This window comes from Podarcis raffonei, chromosome 12 (assembly GCF_027172205.1).
Source record: "Podarcis raffonei isolate rPodRaf1 chromosome 12, rPodRaf1.pri, whole genome shotgun sequence".
NCBI classification, from domain to species: Eukaryota; Metazoa; Chordata; class Lepidosauria; order Squamata; family Lacertidae; genus Podarcis; species Podarcis raffonei.
This window is the reverse complement of record NC_070613.1, coordinates 23,819,812-23,835,712: the sequence shown is the minus strand read 5'-3', so window position 1 is coordinate 23,835,712 and position 15,901 is coordinate 23,819,812. Positions and strand designations below refer to the sequence as shown.

The following is a 15,901-nucleotide window of genomic DNA, read 5'->3' as shown; positions in this document are numbered from 1 at the left end:
CAATTCCAGCAAGGCAGTATGAATTTGCCAGTTACTGCAAGTGCTAGTTAACCAACTGCAACCTCAGGTACGTCTTTTTAGAAGGAAGTCATACTGAGTTCAGTGACGCCCTCAGGTAAATGTTTGTGCGTTCACAGCCTTAGTCTTTACACTGGTAGTGAAATGACTGCCTGTGCTGCGTTCCATAGGGCAATGTGCTGTCTGAGTCAATTCTACATATTCAAGCAACCTTTCCCCATGAGGTTAATGGAAGTGAGTTGGCAAGCCTTTGCTCACACCATGGATATCCTGCTGTATGTGTACTTGTGTTGTGCATGTGTTCCATCTTCCAACCATAAGTACTGTGGTGCTGCTTCAATAGCTTAAACACATGACTTAGAATTATCCAAGTTGTATGTTTTCCCCCCATCCTGAGGACTACCATGGCAAGGAATTGAAGAAAGCCCCTTTTTATTGTGAGCCAAATAATTTCCAACATGCTAATAAGTTACATGGTGCTTAGTGGCTTATTTTTAATAGAGGGTTATGGAAAGCTGGTCTTCCATATGTTTTTGGAATGCTGGGATAGCTTAATTGGTAGAGCATGAGATTCATGATCTCAGAGTCACCAGTTCAAGCCATCTTGGGCAAAGGTTTCCATCACTGCAGGGGGTTAGACTAGATGGCCCTTTTTGTCCCTTCCATTCTATGGCTCTATAAGTACCATCGTCCTTGGCTGTTGGGCAAGCTGAGTGTGGTTGATGGGAGATAAAGGCCAGCAATATCTGGAAGGCCACAGTACACACACCTCACACTACTTGAACGTTTGTAGGTCCTGAACCAGTGATAGGAAACATCAGACCTGTGTAGCTTCTCTATATGGTCATAGAGCCTCTCCTCAAAACATACCTGTACCTAGACCATTTCCTCTTGCCCCTTCAAGAGCTTTTGCCGGGCTGGAATTTGTCCTTGAACTACAATGCTTGCCAGAGTGGCTGGAATGGGTGGCTGGAATGCAGGTGAAGATGGAGTGACCATCATTGATTCATCTATGTTTATGCCTGTAGCAAATGGGTCTGTGTGGGAGTGTGTGTCTCAGGCTGGGAAAAAATATTTTCCTCACCCCAGTCCTACACTGTAGAGTTCACCCATTTTGTAATTATCAAACAGCCACAGGCTGTTGGTATGTTTGAGAAGAAAGGAAAAGTTGAGAATGACAGCTGCCTTAAAACTTCACTGGTACATGACACTGCTTATAACAAATAACAAGCTAGTATAAGAATATTAACAAATATGAATGAGATCATAGCCCCAAAAGGTTACAAGGTGGATTACTAATATGACAGGTTAGTATCTTTCTGAAATGATTAATGAAATGGTGGCGATAAAGAAGAAACTTCAGTTCATAGGAAATTTGGGCAAGATTGGGCAGTGTCTTCTAGAGATGGGACGCAAGTTGGGTGTTTCCATGTGCCTGCTTTAGTTATGCCTATAAAAACAAAGCTTGATAGAGAAACACTGCATCAGACCCAGAAGCAAAAAGCAATAAACTACATCAGTAAAGAGTAGTTTTACATGATTTAGTGTCAATTGCCTTCTTGAGAGAAAAGTTTCTTGCTGCTGTTACAAAGCAAGTATATAGAACAAATAAGTCAGAAAAGGTCAAGCCTAGTAGTGTGGGTCCTGTGCAACTTTCATGAATGCTATTTTAAGTTTTGGTTTTGGTTTTTTAAAAAGGAAAAAGAATCTGCTGGGTTGTGAGCACAACACTTGTCAATGACAGCACACAGCCTTAAATACCAGTGACAGTGCTGCAACAAGAGAGGAGAGAGGCGTATCGCAACACGCACTGAGTGACTAGACAGTTTTTCCACCCACCCAGTGGAACTCGGCCAAAATGTAAAGGAGGAGCCCCCAAGCATGTGTTGCTGTGTCATGCAGGTCTCGTTTCCCATGCCACATTTTTAAGCCATTCTCAGCTTGGCCATGCAGCCGCAGTGACCAGCTCACAGGGCTCGCAATGGCGAGGCGATGCTGACCCCAGGCGCTGCACCGAACTTGGCATCACTGCTTGCGGTCAGGAGCTGTCCGTGCCAGCGCTCAAGATGGTGCTTGGCTAGGGCTTTTCAAGGGAGGAGATGAAGAGATGTCTTGCCAGCCATGTCAGGCAATGACTAGTGATTTGGAAAGCATAATGTTGGTGGTCAACAAAAGAGGTTTAAAGATACTCTCAAGGCAAATCTTTAAAAAGTAGTATAAACACCGACAACTGGGAAACACTGGCCTGTGAGCGGTCCAATTGGAGAACAGCCTTTACCAAAGATGTCATGGGTTTCAAAGACGCTCAAACTCAGGACGAAAGGGAGAAATGCGCTAAGAGGAAGGCACACTTGGCAAACCGTCACCATGATCAACTCCCGCCCGGAAACCTATGTCCCTACTGTGGAAGGACAATGGATCCAGAATTGGCCTCCACAGTCAGTTACGGACTCACTGTTAAGACAGTGTTCATGGAAGACAATCTTACTCGGCTACAAGTGATCACCGAAGAAGAAGAAGAAGAAAGTGATTTGGTGCCTACACTGCCAAGCCCAGCTAGAGAGACTAAGAGTGGCCGCTACTAATTTGCATGCTGTGCCACAGATGCTTTTCCTCTGGCTGTTTCTACAACAACTCCTCCTGCTGCTGCCACCTTCTCCTGGCAAGCTCCTGCCACTGCCACTGCTTGCTTAGCTCCTCCTGCCTACACACATACACAAAGTTCCAATTTCCCCCCTTTCCATCGCTACCAGGTTAGATGCAAAAGGTCAATCCCCACAAATCAGTCTACTTGGAAAGGTCGGTGTTATGTACTGAGTTGAATAGGATCCAAACTGCAGCAGTCTGATTGGTCCTAGAACAATAGGATCCAAAAGGCAGCAGTCTGATTGGTCCTAGAACAATAGGATTCAGAATGCAGCAGTCTGATTGGTCCTAGAACAATGCAGCAGTATGATTGGTTGGCAGGAACTACCCAATCATGCTCCAGATAGAAGTGAATCCACAACCTGATTGGCTTACAGTAGAATTCCGGAATTAGCCAATCATGTGCAGCCCATTGTGTAAATAATGTATATAAAGCAGATACTTTGAGGGGACTTTTATTCATTCCTCCTCACCACTATGAGCTGAATAAAGAGCATGAAATCACTTCGCGACTCTGAGTATATTTCACTGGCGACGAAGGTGGGATCCTGCTGAGCTGACTGCCACACACAGCACCGCAGCACCGCCACCTGCCGCACCGCTGCCTCGCACCGTGTATCCAGGCTTCAGCTCCGGGACACAAGGAACTCAGAATGGCAACCGACCACAGCTTCTCGCCATTCAACCCAGCATCTGGAGACTGGGAAGCGTACGCCTCCCGTTTCACCTTCCTCCTAGAAGCCAAAGGGGTCACCGACGAAGAAGACGCCAAGAAGAGGGCGATATTCTTCAGCGTCTGCGGAGAGGAGACGTTTGAAATCGCCCGGGCTCTCCTTGCGCCTGAAGACGTCGCTACTGTTCCATACAAAACAATAATGGAACAGCTGAAGGGGCACTTTTCGCCGCAGCCCTCAGTGGTGGCTCGTCGAAATGCCTTCTACGCAAAGCGGCAAGCCCCTGGGGAAACCATAACTGGGTTTGTGACCTCTCTCCGCCAAGCCGCCCGGTTCTGCAACTTCTCAGAGCTGGAGAACATGCTTCGTGACCGCCTCGTCGGTGGCCTGAAGGATGAGAAGCTGCAACGACGCCTCTACGCTAAGAAGGACCTAACGTTCCAGGTCGCTTTGGAGGAGGCCCTGGCAACGGAAGCTGCCGAGAGGTCGACGCAAGAGGCACGGCTGAGCCAGCTGTCCCAACCGAGGGTCCACCACGAAGACCTCACCGACGACTCAGGATCCGACAGGGAGGAGGTGCACCGAGTACAGCAGCGCACTCAAGCAGCCCACATACCACAGCTGCCTCGACGAGAAGGAGGGAACTGCACAAGCTGTGGAGAAAGTCACGAGAGGAGGACCTGCCGTTTCCGCAACGCAGAGTGCAGGCAGTGCAGAAAATTGGGACACATCGCCCGGGTGTGTCGGGCTCGGCCCACCCGACGCCAGGCATCAGATGACCAATCCAAGAGCCCCAGGTCCCGGGGCCCAACGCACCAAGGCAACTCGACAGAGCTCACGGACTTCCAGGTATACCAGTTGCCCCACCCCAACATAGAGAAAATTTATGTTGACGTACAGATAGAGGGGGCCCCATGCCGCATGGAGCTTGACACGGGTTCAACTCTATCCATAATCTCGGCAAGGACCTTAAGGAAACTGTGTCCTACTGGGGGTCCCAAACTCAGGCCGGCCCCATTCACCCTCCGGGACTTCCAAAAACGTAAGGTCCCCACAATGGGGGTGGGGACCTTCAGGGTGCAATACCGAGGGCGGACGCGGCAACTGGACTTGCTTGTCGTCAAGGGCCCCTACATTAGCTGCCAGTAGATGAGGCCACAGCAGAGGCACAGACGATTGTGACGCACAGAGGAGCATTCAGGGTAAAGCGGCTGCAATTCGGTGTCAGCGTGGCACCAGGCATATTCCAGAATCTAATGGACTCTCTACTTAAAGGGATTCCTGGCGTCACCCCCTTCTTCGATGATGTGTTGATTGCCGGGCCCACACCAGAGGAGTTTGAGGACCGCCTCCGCACCGTTCTGCACCGTTTCCAGACGGCGGGTCTCAAGGTGAAGCGGGAAAAATGTCTACTAGGAGTGCCTCAGGTGGACTTTCTGGGATTTATGGTGGACGCAGAAGGGGTCCACCCGACTGGGGACAAGGTACGGGCCATTTGTGATGCCCCAGCGCCCAAGAACAAGACTGAACTTCAGGCCTTCTTGGGACTATTGAACTTTTACCATTCCTTCCTTCCCCACAAGGCGGCGGTAGCAGAGCCCCTACACAGACTCCTGGACAAGCGGGCCCCTTGGGTGTGGGGCCAGCGCAAGGAGGCCGCATTCCAGGCAGTCAAGGACTTGCTTGTCTCAAACTCGGTCTTGGCACACTTCGACGAGAGGCTGCCGGTGGTGCTAGCATGCGATGCCTCGCCCTATGGAATTGGCGCTGTCCTGGGACACCAACTCCCGGATGGAAGAGAGGTACCGGTGGCATACTTTTCCCAGACACTCAACGCAACCGAGCGGAACTACTCACAAATCGACAAGGAGGGTCTGGCAATCGTGAAGGGAGTAAAAAAATTCCATGATTTCTTGTACGGGCGGCCCTTCACCGTGGTGACTGACCACAAGCCGTTGCTTGGCTTATTTGCCCCTGAAAAGCAGACCCCCCAAGTGCTGTCTCCTCGCGTCCTCAGGTGGTCAATTTTCCTTGCCAGCTACCAGTATGCACTGATTCACCGTCCGGGGAAGGCGATGGGCCATGCGGATGCCCTCAGCAGGCTACCACTACCGGAAACAGGCCCCGACCCAGCACCTGCACAAGAGGTTATGAGCCTGGAGCTGCTTCCCGACCGCCCCATTCAGGCACAAGAAGTTGCACACCATTCCAAGAAAGATAGGGTCATCTCCCGGGTCCTGGACTGGGTGTGGAGGGGATGGCCCAGCAGCAGCCCCGGGCCAGAATTCGCCGGCTACACAACCCGCAAACATGAACTGTCGGCCCACAAGGGGTGCCTGTTATGGGGAAGCAGGGTCGTTGTTCCCCAGCCCCTCCGCAAAAGGGTCCTCACAGCCCTACACGAGACACACCCAGGGGTAGTAAGAATGAAGGCCCTTGGCAGGAGTTATGTGTGGTGGCCGGGGATCGACGGAGAGATAGAGGCCTGGGTCAAACACTGCCAGGCCTGCCAAGAATCCCGCCCAGATCCCCCAAGGGCCCCAGTCCAGTCCTGGGAGTCCGCCCGAGCACCATGGTCACGCCTGCATGTGGACTTCGCTGGCCCCTTTCAGGGGAAAACATTCTTCATAGTGGTGGACTCCTACACCAAATGGCTGGAAGTCGCACTGGTACCGTCCACTTCTACGTCCGCAGCCATCCGGGTACTACGCAGGCTGTTTGCAACCCACGGGCTCCCTGACACTCTCGTCTCAGACAACGGGACTGCATTTACGTCAGGAGAATTCCAAACCTTCACAGCGCAGAACGCCATCCGCCACATCCGTTCGGCGCCATTCCATCCTGCCACCAATGGCCAAGCAGAACGCATGGTGCGGACCACCAAGGACACCCTTCGCCGCATGACGCAAGGGGATTGGGAGTACCGCCTTGCCACATTCCTTCTAGCACAGCACAGCACCCCCAGCTCAACAACTGGCCGGAGCCCCGCTGAACTACTAATGGGTCGGCGCCTTGCAATCAGATTGGACCGCATTCACCCCGATAGAGCTCAGGATGAGGTAGTGGTGGGGGAAGGCAGGAACCCCCGGACCTTCGAGGCCCAGGACCCAGTGTACGCAAAGAATTTTGGGGCAGGCCCAGCATGGGTACCCGCCACAGTCACCAGGGTCACTGGCCCCGTGTCGTACGAGGTGCTAACAGATGGGGGGCAATGCTGGCGCCGCCACTGCGACCAGATACGGCGACGATTCCCGGGAGAAAACCAGGAGGAGGAAAGGTCAGAGGAGTCCCAAGGGAACAGAGGGGCAGTGAGGCCCATAGAGCACGAGGGGCCAGCAGGAGAGGCAGAATCAGTAAATACAGAGAGGACCTGCGAGGCCGAAAGGACACCGGAACCAGAACCACGACTGAGCGAGCCAGTTGCGCCAGACCAAATAGCCCCATCACAGCCAGCATCCTTGGAACACGAGCCAGAACCTGAACCCCGGGCCAGGGAACACCCCAGGCCGCAACGCACACGTAGGCCGCCAGCGTACCTCGAGGACTATGAATGCGACCTCCCGGGCAGGACTGGAACTTAGAGGGGAGGGGTGTTATGTACTGAGTTGAATAGGATCCAAACTGCAGCAGTCTGATTGGTCCTAGAACAATAGGATCCAAAAGGCAGCAGTCTGATTGGTCCTAGAACAATAGGATTCAGAATGCAGCAGTCTGATTGGTCCTAGAACAATGCAGCAGTATGATTGGTTGGCAGGAACTACCCAATCATGCTCCAGATAGAAGTGAATCCACAACCTGATTGGCTTACAGTAGAATTCCGGAATTAGCCAATCATGTGCAGCCCATTGTGTAAATAATGTATATAAAGCAGATACTTTGAGGGGACTTTTATTCATTCCTCCTCACCACTATGAGCTGAATAAAGAGCATGAAATCACTTCGCGACTCTGAGTATATTTCAGTCTGCCAGTGCCATGCACTGCACAACTGGGGATGGAGCAAGAGAATCGGCCTTCCCAATGATCAACAATGGCCTACCAGGGCAAACAACAGACCACTTGGAACAGGGGTTAGCAAACTTTGAGCAGGGGGCCAGTCCACTGTCCCTCAGATCTTGTGGGGGGCCGAACTATATTTTTTTTGGGGGGGGGGGATGAACGAATTCCTATGTCCCACAAATAACCCAGAGATGCATTTTAAATAAAAGGACACATTCTACTCATGTAAAAACACGCTGATTCCCGGACCATCCGTGGGCCGGATTTAGAAGGCAATTAGACCGGATCCCCGGATCCAGATCCCCGGGCCTTAGTTTGCCTACCCATGACTTGGTAAGATGCTTATGTCACCTCCATTGTTTCCAGCTTCTAATGTAAGAGCCCTTCTCTACAGCAGTCAGGCACATTCATTGGTGGACTTAAGAGCAGGCAGAGAGATGTGAAAGGTGTATTTTGGACAGCGAATCAACAGGAAGCATGATGTATGCAGAGAGGCCCTATAGCTCAAACACCCATGCTTTTGAATAAAAAGGTAAAGGTAAAGGACCCCTCACAGTTAAGTCCAGTTACAAACGACTCTGGGTTGCAGCACTCATCTCGCTTTGCTGGCCAAGGGAGCCAACGTTTGTCCGCAGACAGTTTTTCCGGGTTATGTGGCCAGCATGACTAAGCCGCTTCTGGCGAAACCAGAGCAGCGCATGGAAATGCTGTTTACCTTCCCACCAGAGCGGTACCTATTTATCTACTTGCACTTTGAAGTGCTTTCAAACTGCTAGGTTAGCAGGAGGTGGGACCAAGCAACAGGAGCTCACCCCGTCACGGGGATTCGAGCTGCCAGCCTTCCGATTAGCAAGCCCTGTCTTTATGCTTTTGAATACAGAAGCCCTAAAGTTCAATCCCCAGCATCTCCAGGTGTAAGGATCAGGTAGCAGGTGATGGGAGAGACCTTTGTCCAAGGCCCTAAAGAGCTGCTAACTGTCAGAATTAGACAGATAGTCTTAACATCGCATAAAGCAGGTGCCTGCATTCCTGTTCTCTTACCAGTTTAATGTTAAATGTCACTCTGAGCAAACTAGCAGGTTCTTGCTTTGTGGCAGGAACATGAGTGAGATGATCTTCAGGTTTCTTACAGGTCCCTAATCCTGTGATATTAATATGTTTCAGGATCACCACTCCTTGTTTTATAGCCCAGAGGTATGCTGAGGATTCTATCCAGTTCAGCAGCTTCTATGGAGTTTGAATGCTGCATCTTGGGCTTCAATTGCCTTATTTCCTGCTACTTCAGCTGTGACCTCGAGGTGGCACTAAAGGACTTAGCTATGAAATGTTGGAATTATATGCTGAAATGGAATACTCAGGATGAGACGGTTAAATCTGTAATGATTAAGTGGGCACAAGACGTTGGACACAATATTATGTTTGCTGACTGGGAACAGTTGTGGACCACCGGGATTAAATTTACGGCATGTAATGCCTTAAGAGAGAATATTATGAAAATGATATATAGGTGGTACATGACCCCAGTCAAGCTTGCAAAAATCTATCATTTGCCCGATAATAAATGTTGGAAATGTAAGGAAAATGAAGGTACATTCTTTCACCTTTGGAGGACGTGCCCTAGGATTAAGGCTTTCTGGGAAATGATATATAATGAATTGAAAAAGGTATTTAAATATACCTTCTTGAAGAAACCAGAGGCCTTTCTCTTGGGCATGGCCGGCCAAGTGGTGCCAAAGAAGGACAGAACTTTTTTTATGTATGCTACAACAGCAGCAAGAATACTCATCGCAAAGTATTGGAAGACGCAAGATCTACCCACTCTGGAAGAATGACAGATGAAACTGATCGACTGTATGGGATTGGCAGAAATGACTAGCAGAATCCATGACCAGGGAGAAGAGTCGGCTGAAGAAGATTGGAAAAAATTTAAGGACTACTTACAGAAATATTGTAAAATTAAGGAATGTTGAATGATGTTGGATTGAAATTGAGTGGTTTCTAGCTGTAATGATATAAAGGAATATGGAAGAAAAAAAGGGTTTGGATAGAAAATAAGGTGATATTATAAGCTGTAATGCTTTAAGTTAAGGATTTGCTGAACAAATAATTTGAAAGGGAATACAAGAAGGGGAGGTATGAGGAGGTCAGAGAAATATGTTATTGAAAAGTTTGTATCATGAACTATATGTCTTTTTTAATCTTTTTGTTTGTTTTTTGTTCGTATAAAAAATTGAAAATCTTAATAAATATCTTTTTTTAAAAAAAGAAAGAAATGTTGGAATTATATGGCACTAATTTAAAGGCGGTCAGAGGTGCAGGGTGGGAGTCATTCACCTTGAATTAAGAAAATGTCAGTGGGCAAGACTGTAATTTAAAGGGAGGAGAAGACTAGATAGGGGTACCCACTAACGTTCTGGATGTAACGTAATGTATAGTTCGCTTTTTGAAATGGCTTGTGTGTACACATGACATACAAGCAGGACCTGCCTACTTGTTGCAGTTGATTGCCAGGTGTGTGCTCATGTTCTGTTTCGCCCAAACACAATTTCGTGAATGTGTTTTAGGTTCCTAAGTCTCCACAACTCCTATGTACCACTTGAAAATTGCTCTGGGTCTTAGTGGACCACTTAATGATTTTTTAAAATATATTTTTGCCATGTTGTAGCAACTGTAAAGCAGTAGCTAGATACTCTATGATTTTTACTTGCTTCTTTTATTATTATTTTTTATTATATTGTATTTTATTGTATTATAATAATTCTATGGAACAGAATAAAATACAAAACAATCAAATACAATATAAGAAATAAAAGAAGTGATTGAAATACAATAACATATTAATATGAATATTTAATGTCATAGACTTGCCCTCTCCCATCCTTAACCACAAATCCACAGACATGCTGCAGACCATCGATGGTCCACAAACCACAGCCTGGAAACCCCCGAAATAGAGAATAGCTGAAGATGGCACCATGCACACACACCGTTAACAAAGCTTTTTGATCCTGTTTGTACTGCCTGGGATCTGCCAGATGTGGAGCAATTTCTGCTCCTTGCCCTCTGCAGCTAACGGCATTGGATGCATAAACAGACAGACAGACAGATGGGGCTATCCAGGAAGCCCAACTTCTGCTGGCCCAAAACAGTGAGGGTGCAGTCTGAGACAGTGGCAGACAATGCTGCCATAGTACGAAAGGCAAGCTGAGCAACAACTGGGGCAAGTTGAAGTGGGGACGGGCCAGCTACAGAATCTGTGGTGGAGCACAGCAAACGCAGACACAAACATACACCTCAGTGCAGATGCTTCAAATAGACAGTTCATGAGAACAAGTAAGGTCTTCAACAAAATGTTGTAACATGGAGCTCTCTTGTTCAGTATCCTACCCAACCATTCATGTCCTCTTCCTGGGATGGGAGAATATGTGTCTATTTCAACTATACATACTTTGGCTTAGGGGTCCTGGGGACTTGACCAGGGTGGCAGTGATCCAAAGGCTTCCCAGAGTAGGTATAAGATGTCTTATGTATTACTTGTCACAAGACCAGTGACTTCACACACCTGTGTGGTTTGAATGCTAGAGAAATGTATGAAACACATCACTTGAAAAGGGAGGCAAAAGGCTGACATTTCTTACCAAATGCTAAGAAAAGAATGCCTAGAACAGCATCATTCTTGATGTGTGGTGGAACTAAACATAGGTTAATTATCTCCATAATTTCTGTTGCAATTTGTAGAACACATTTTCCTTTAGCTGTCTAGACATTGCATTAGTGCTATACATTACCATTCTGCAGGTGCCAAACACTGCTAATTTATCATTAAGCAATTCAGTATTTGTCAATAGTGTTTACAACTGCAGAATACTCAGCAAATTCAGTAGGTGGCATTCAGTGATTTATCCTCTTTTGGGATTTTCTATTGCCTTGAAAGGGAGGTACAAATATGACAAAAGGAAGCTTTCTGTATTGACTAAGTTTCTTTCCCCCTCCACATCCATTTCTACAGATAAGCCAAGCTGCAACCTTATGTACACTTAGTAAAGGTAAGGGGACCCCTGACCATTAGGTCCAGTCGTGACCGACTCTGGGGTTGCGGCGCTCATCTAACTTTATTGCCCGAGGGAGCCGGCATACAGCTTCCGGGTCATGTGGCCAGCATGACTAAGCCGCTTCTGGTGAACCAGAGCAGCGCATGGAAACGCTGTTTACCTTCCCGCTGGAGCGGTACCTATTTATCTACTTGCACTTTGACGTGCTTTCGAACTGCTAGGTTGGCAGGAGCAGGGACAGAGCAACGGGAGCTCACCCCATCGCGGGGATTCGAACCGCCGACCTTCTGATCGGCAAGTCCTAGGCTTTGGTTTAACCCACAGCACCACACACTTACCAGGGAGTAAATCCCTTTGAGCTCACCTCTGGGGGAAAAAACATGTATAACTAAGCTGTGAGCATTTGTTCACTTTGGTCTGCAGGTGAACCCAGATCTCTGGGCTCAGGGGTTTAATTGGACTTATTTGTAGGAATGGAAAGTTTCCTTCTAAGCTGTGAGTTACCACATATCACCAGCTCAATTCAGTTTACATTTAAAGGCAATACTAATTTGGCACTTTCTAAAGCAGTATACAAACTGAGATGTAGCCATCCTTCAAAATTCAAATTTTCCCTTATTCTCAAGCTAAGTAATGTGTACAAATAGGCAAATACCAAGATAAAATTTTGCATCACATTCACAGATTAATGAAAATAAATGTACAAAAAATGTTTTGTGTTAGGGGAAATATGACAAAATGTGCAGACTAGGCAAAATTGCATGCAGAAATGTGTTTATTAGGAGAAAAGCGCACTAAAATGCTGGTGAATTTTCATGAGAACTTTTAAAAAAGAAATCGCAAGCTGGTGTGGAAATGTGGAGAACTGACCTTCCAATTGGAAAAATGAGAAACAAAAAGTATGTACCTGCCCCTAATACCAGTTTGTGCTAGTTTCATAAGAAGCACCAAAATGCACTCATATATATGAGTCCAAGAAGGAATCCGCTGCCCATTCTTTGCAGAATGGGCAAAAAAGCACCGTAATAGAGTGCAAAGAAAGAAAAGGAAAGAAGATGAACTTCCTTGCCAGCACTTAAAAGTGGAAAATTCAGCATAAGCTGATTTGTAATTCATGTAATGACCTTTCATACACTGCAGTTGTATGACATTTTCTCTCAAAGCAGTTTTTATTCTCTGTGTATGTAGGCATGAGAAAGAAGGGGGGAGCTAGGGAAGAAAATGCAAGCTATCCCTTTGGATGAATAGGGGACACAACAGCTCACAAGTGTGATGCAGGATGTAAACAAGTCCCAAGAACTAGCCTGATGCAGGATACAGGAGCACGTTACAGCGGCTCTCATAGAGCTTATTTATAAAATGGCATGTGGAAAGACAACTTACCCCAGCTCTTTTGCAAGAATTGGTTCTCGGCCCATCATTATCTGATGACATCCTGGTTTCATCACATTTAGATGCCCATGCTACTTCTGTTTAGGGTAGTTTGCAGCAGCATGCAATCTTCTCCAAACCACTGCATGATGGCGCCTTCATATGATTTCTGCAATACAAACCAGCCACAAGCTGCCTCATCTATGTGGGCCAGACAAAAGAGACTATGTGACACTTGGGAGCGTACTGTGTAGTTCTGGGGCCAATGTTTCCAGGTGATGGGGGAAATATTCTGTCCGAGATGCTGGCTAGCAGCAGCCAGGCAGAGTTGACAATAAACTGACCTGGTTTAAGGCACCTTCTTCTTCTTCTTTTTCATTCGCTTCTATGATTTTAAAACTCTCCATGCAGAGCTTTCCCATAGAGCAGCAGTTCTCAACCTGTGGGTCTCCCCAGTTGTTGTTGGACTACAACTCCCATCATCCCTGAGCTCTGGCCTTGCTAGCTAGGGCTGATGGGAGTTGTAGTTCAACATCTGAGGACCCACAGGTTGAGAAAAGCTGCCACAGAGAAAGCTGCATGAAAGTAGCCACCCTCTTGACCCATTGTTATGTATTTTTAGCCACCATTTCCCAGGGATTCACTTGGGGCATGATGTCCCTTTCTTTTCAATCCATAACATTCATATGGATTGTGGACAGGAAGGGGTGACTGTCAGTGTGTCATGCTGAGCCAAGCATTACTTCCTCTACACTAGAGATGGGGAGCCTGTGACCCTCTAGATCTTGTTGGACTACAACTCCCATCATCCCCGCTGTGGCGATCACACAGGGTCCCCGGACGTTTAACGGTCTATTGATCCCTGTGCCACCACTGTGCTTGCTTCCCCGCTGCCACCAACCCGTTACTCTTGGGTAAAACACTGAGTCCAGACAGTTGTTAAAACTGAACCAAATAAACAAGTTTATTTTATAAGCATTAACAAGTTTATGGTTTCTCAGATAATATTCCTGTCAGTATCTTAACTTTAGTTTCTTTACCGGCCTATACCTTCCTAACACCTTCTGACTGATTATCTCAACTGTTTGACTGACTCCTCTTAACAAATTCTCTCATGCTCTCACATCAGACCCAACCCACAGACTTATCCTCTCTGTCTCTTCACTAACTCCAGACTGACTTCTTAACAATTCTAACTCTAACTCCTCCTCTTGGGTTCCTATTGGTTAGTCATTTTACAATTGATTAACCCTTTCCTTATGAACCCAGTATGATGTTACACACCTAGGAGGGCAAACGCCACTACCGCCCATCGGCCATGGTAGCTACAGCCAATGGGCATTGGAGTACAACAGCAGCTTGAGGGTCACAAGTTCCCTATATGTACTCTATATCCTTGGATGCATTCATGGAAATGTACCATGGAGGCCGTTCTGGAGTGTCTTAACCAGGTTCTGCAGTAAGGCTAATGCTGGAGTGTGGTAACATCTGGACAAACTGGAGGATGGTGAAATTTGGGCGAGTTGGTGCTTTTTCTCTTTCTCTTTGCCTTTTCATCGCTTGCCATCCATATGTGACTGCTACCCAGACTGACTTTCTATTTGTCTTTGTATCTCCTCCCTGATTCTGATCCTCCCTCACCCTGTCTCCTTTTTTCTTTACAGAGTACACATGGCTTCACCCCCAGTCTAAAATCCTCAATGTTCTTCCAAATTAAATCAATTACCCTATGCTTTACAGGCAGCAGAATTGATCAGGGATTGAAAGCCCAGGACAATAGGAGAAAAATGTAATCGAGAGCCATTGCTTCTAAGCGTGAGAGCAAAGTATTTACTTAGAAAATATATATAGATCACGTACGCAGAAAAATCTCTGAGTGGTGCACATAATAAAATTATCAAAAAATATAAAAATCAGCAACACCTTTAAAAAAAAGAGTGTACATAAAATAATTATCAGTAAAGCACAATATAAAACCAGCTAAAACTTCTGAAAGCAAATGTACATTACTAAATTATATGACTAGGAAGACTTGATGAAACAAAGTTTTCAGCAGGTGTTTAATATGGCAAAGACTGTGAATAGGCAGGGGCAATCTCTCAAGTAAACTGGTCCCAGGCTGTTAAAAGACTTGGAGGGGTTGTCTATAGTTTGGGGGTTTTAGTGAATAACTTTGTCTTTTAGCTTTACAAATGACAGTGGTAGTTCTAATCATGGATGGTAGTCTGTTCTCAGCTAGAAAACATATGTATAGAATTGTTCATTATCTGCAAAGCAAGAAAATGAACAATATGCAAGCAAAACACAATATAAATGTAAATAAACATCCATAATTCTTTCTTTCTTTTAATGGAGTGAAAGCAATTCTCTATTGAAGTATTTTTAAATCTCTTTTTCAACACAAGCTTTTTCTGCCTCTTAGCAGGGAATTGCTTCCACACGCCCACACACCTCCTCCAAACACTCAACCCCAAAAGTACAATAAAAGTACGATAAAAATGTTTTAGTCCTAGACATGTTGTGGTCCTACTGGAAGTTGCTTCTAAATTGCCACTTCTCTTTGCCATTTTTCTCTTGCTGTGGCTTCTCTTAAGGGAACACCTCAGAATAATTCTATCATAACATTTTTTTCCACAGGGAAATTGCCACTCTTCAGTCGTAGCAAGACTAATGATAGGAAAAGGGAAAACGTGGACCTGTGATATGGATGAAGAGCAGGCATCTACATTCCACTGGTTCCAGTGGAAAGTTGCATAGATTCAGGGGGAAACCTTTGACATGTTTTGTGTCAGTTACTCAAATGCACCCTTTTCAGTGAAATGTTGTTGAAATAGGTCTGTCGATTAGGACAAATAAATGCATGTGATAATGAAATAATATTAGTACTGTAGTAGTAATAGTACCCACCCTTCACCAGCAGGTCCCTGGCTGGGTTACAATTTAAAATTCTGTATTAAAAACAAGTTGACCCTGAATGGGATGGGACTCACTGGTGCAAAATTCCACCACATCTTCTTCTGGTTTTGTCTGCCCATGGCAGCCATTTTGTGCCGGCACCCACAGCACTTGTAGCAAGATATGAGTACTGGCACCTCAATTTTTTTTTTTACTAAAAAAAAAAGAAGAAGAGAGCACAGGATAT

At 46.4% G+C, this 15,901-nt stretch overlaps 1 long non-coding RNA gene across 2 annotated transcripts in view; it reads right to left on the bottom strand.

The window, feature by feature from the left end:
* Positions 1-12,305: 12,305 nt before the first annotated feature.
* The window catches only part of LOC128424081 (uncharacterized), an 82,948-nt gene continuing 79,352 nt past the window's right edge, over positions 12,306-15,901 (bottom strand). For both annotated transcript variants that reach the window (XR_008332920.1, XR_008332919.1), the window contains one exon: positions 12,306-12,928. This is a non-coding gene — a long non-coding RNA (uncharacterized LOC128424081). The remainder of the gene's footprint in view (positions 12,929-15,901) is intronic.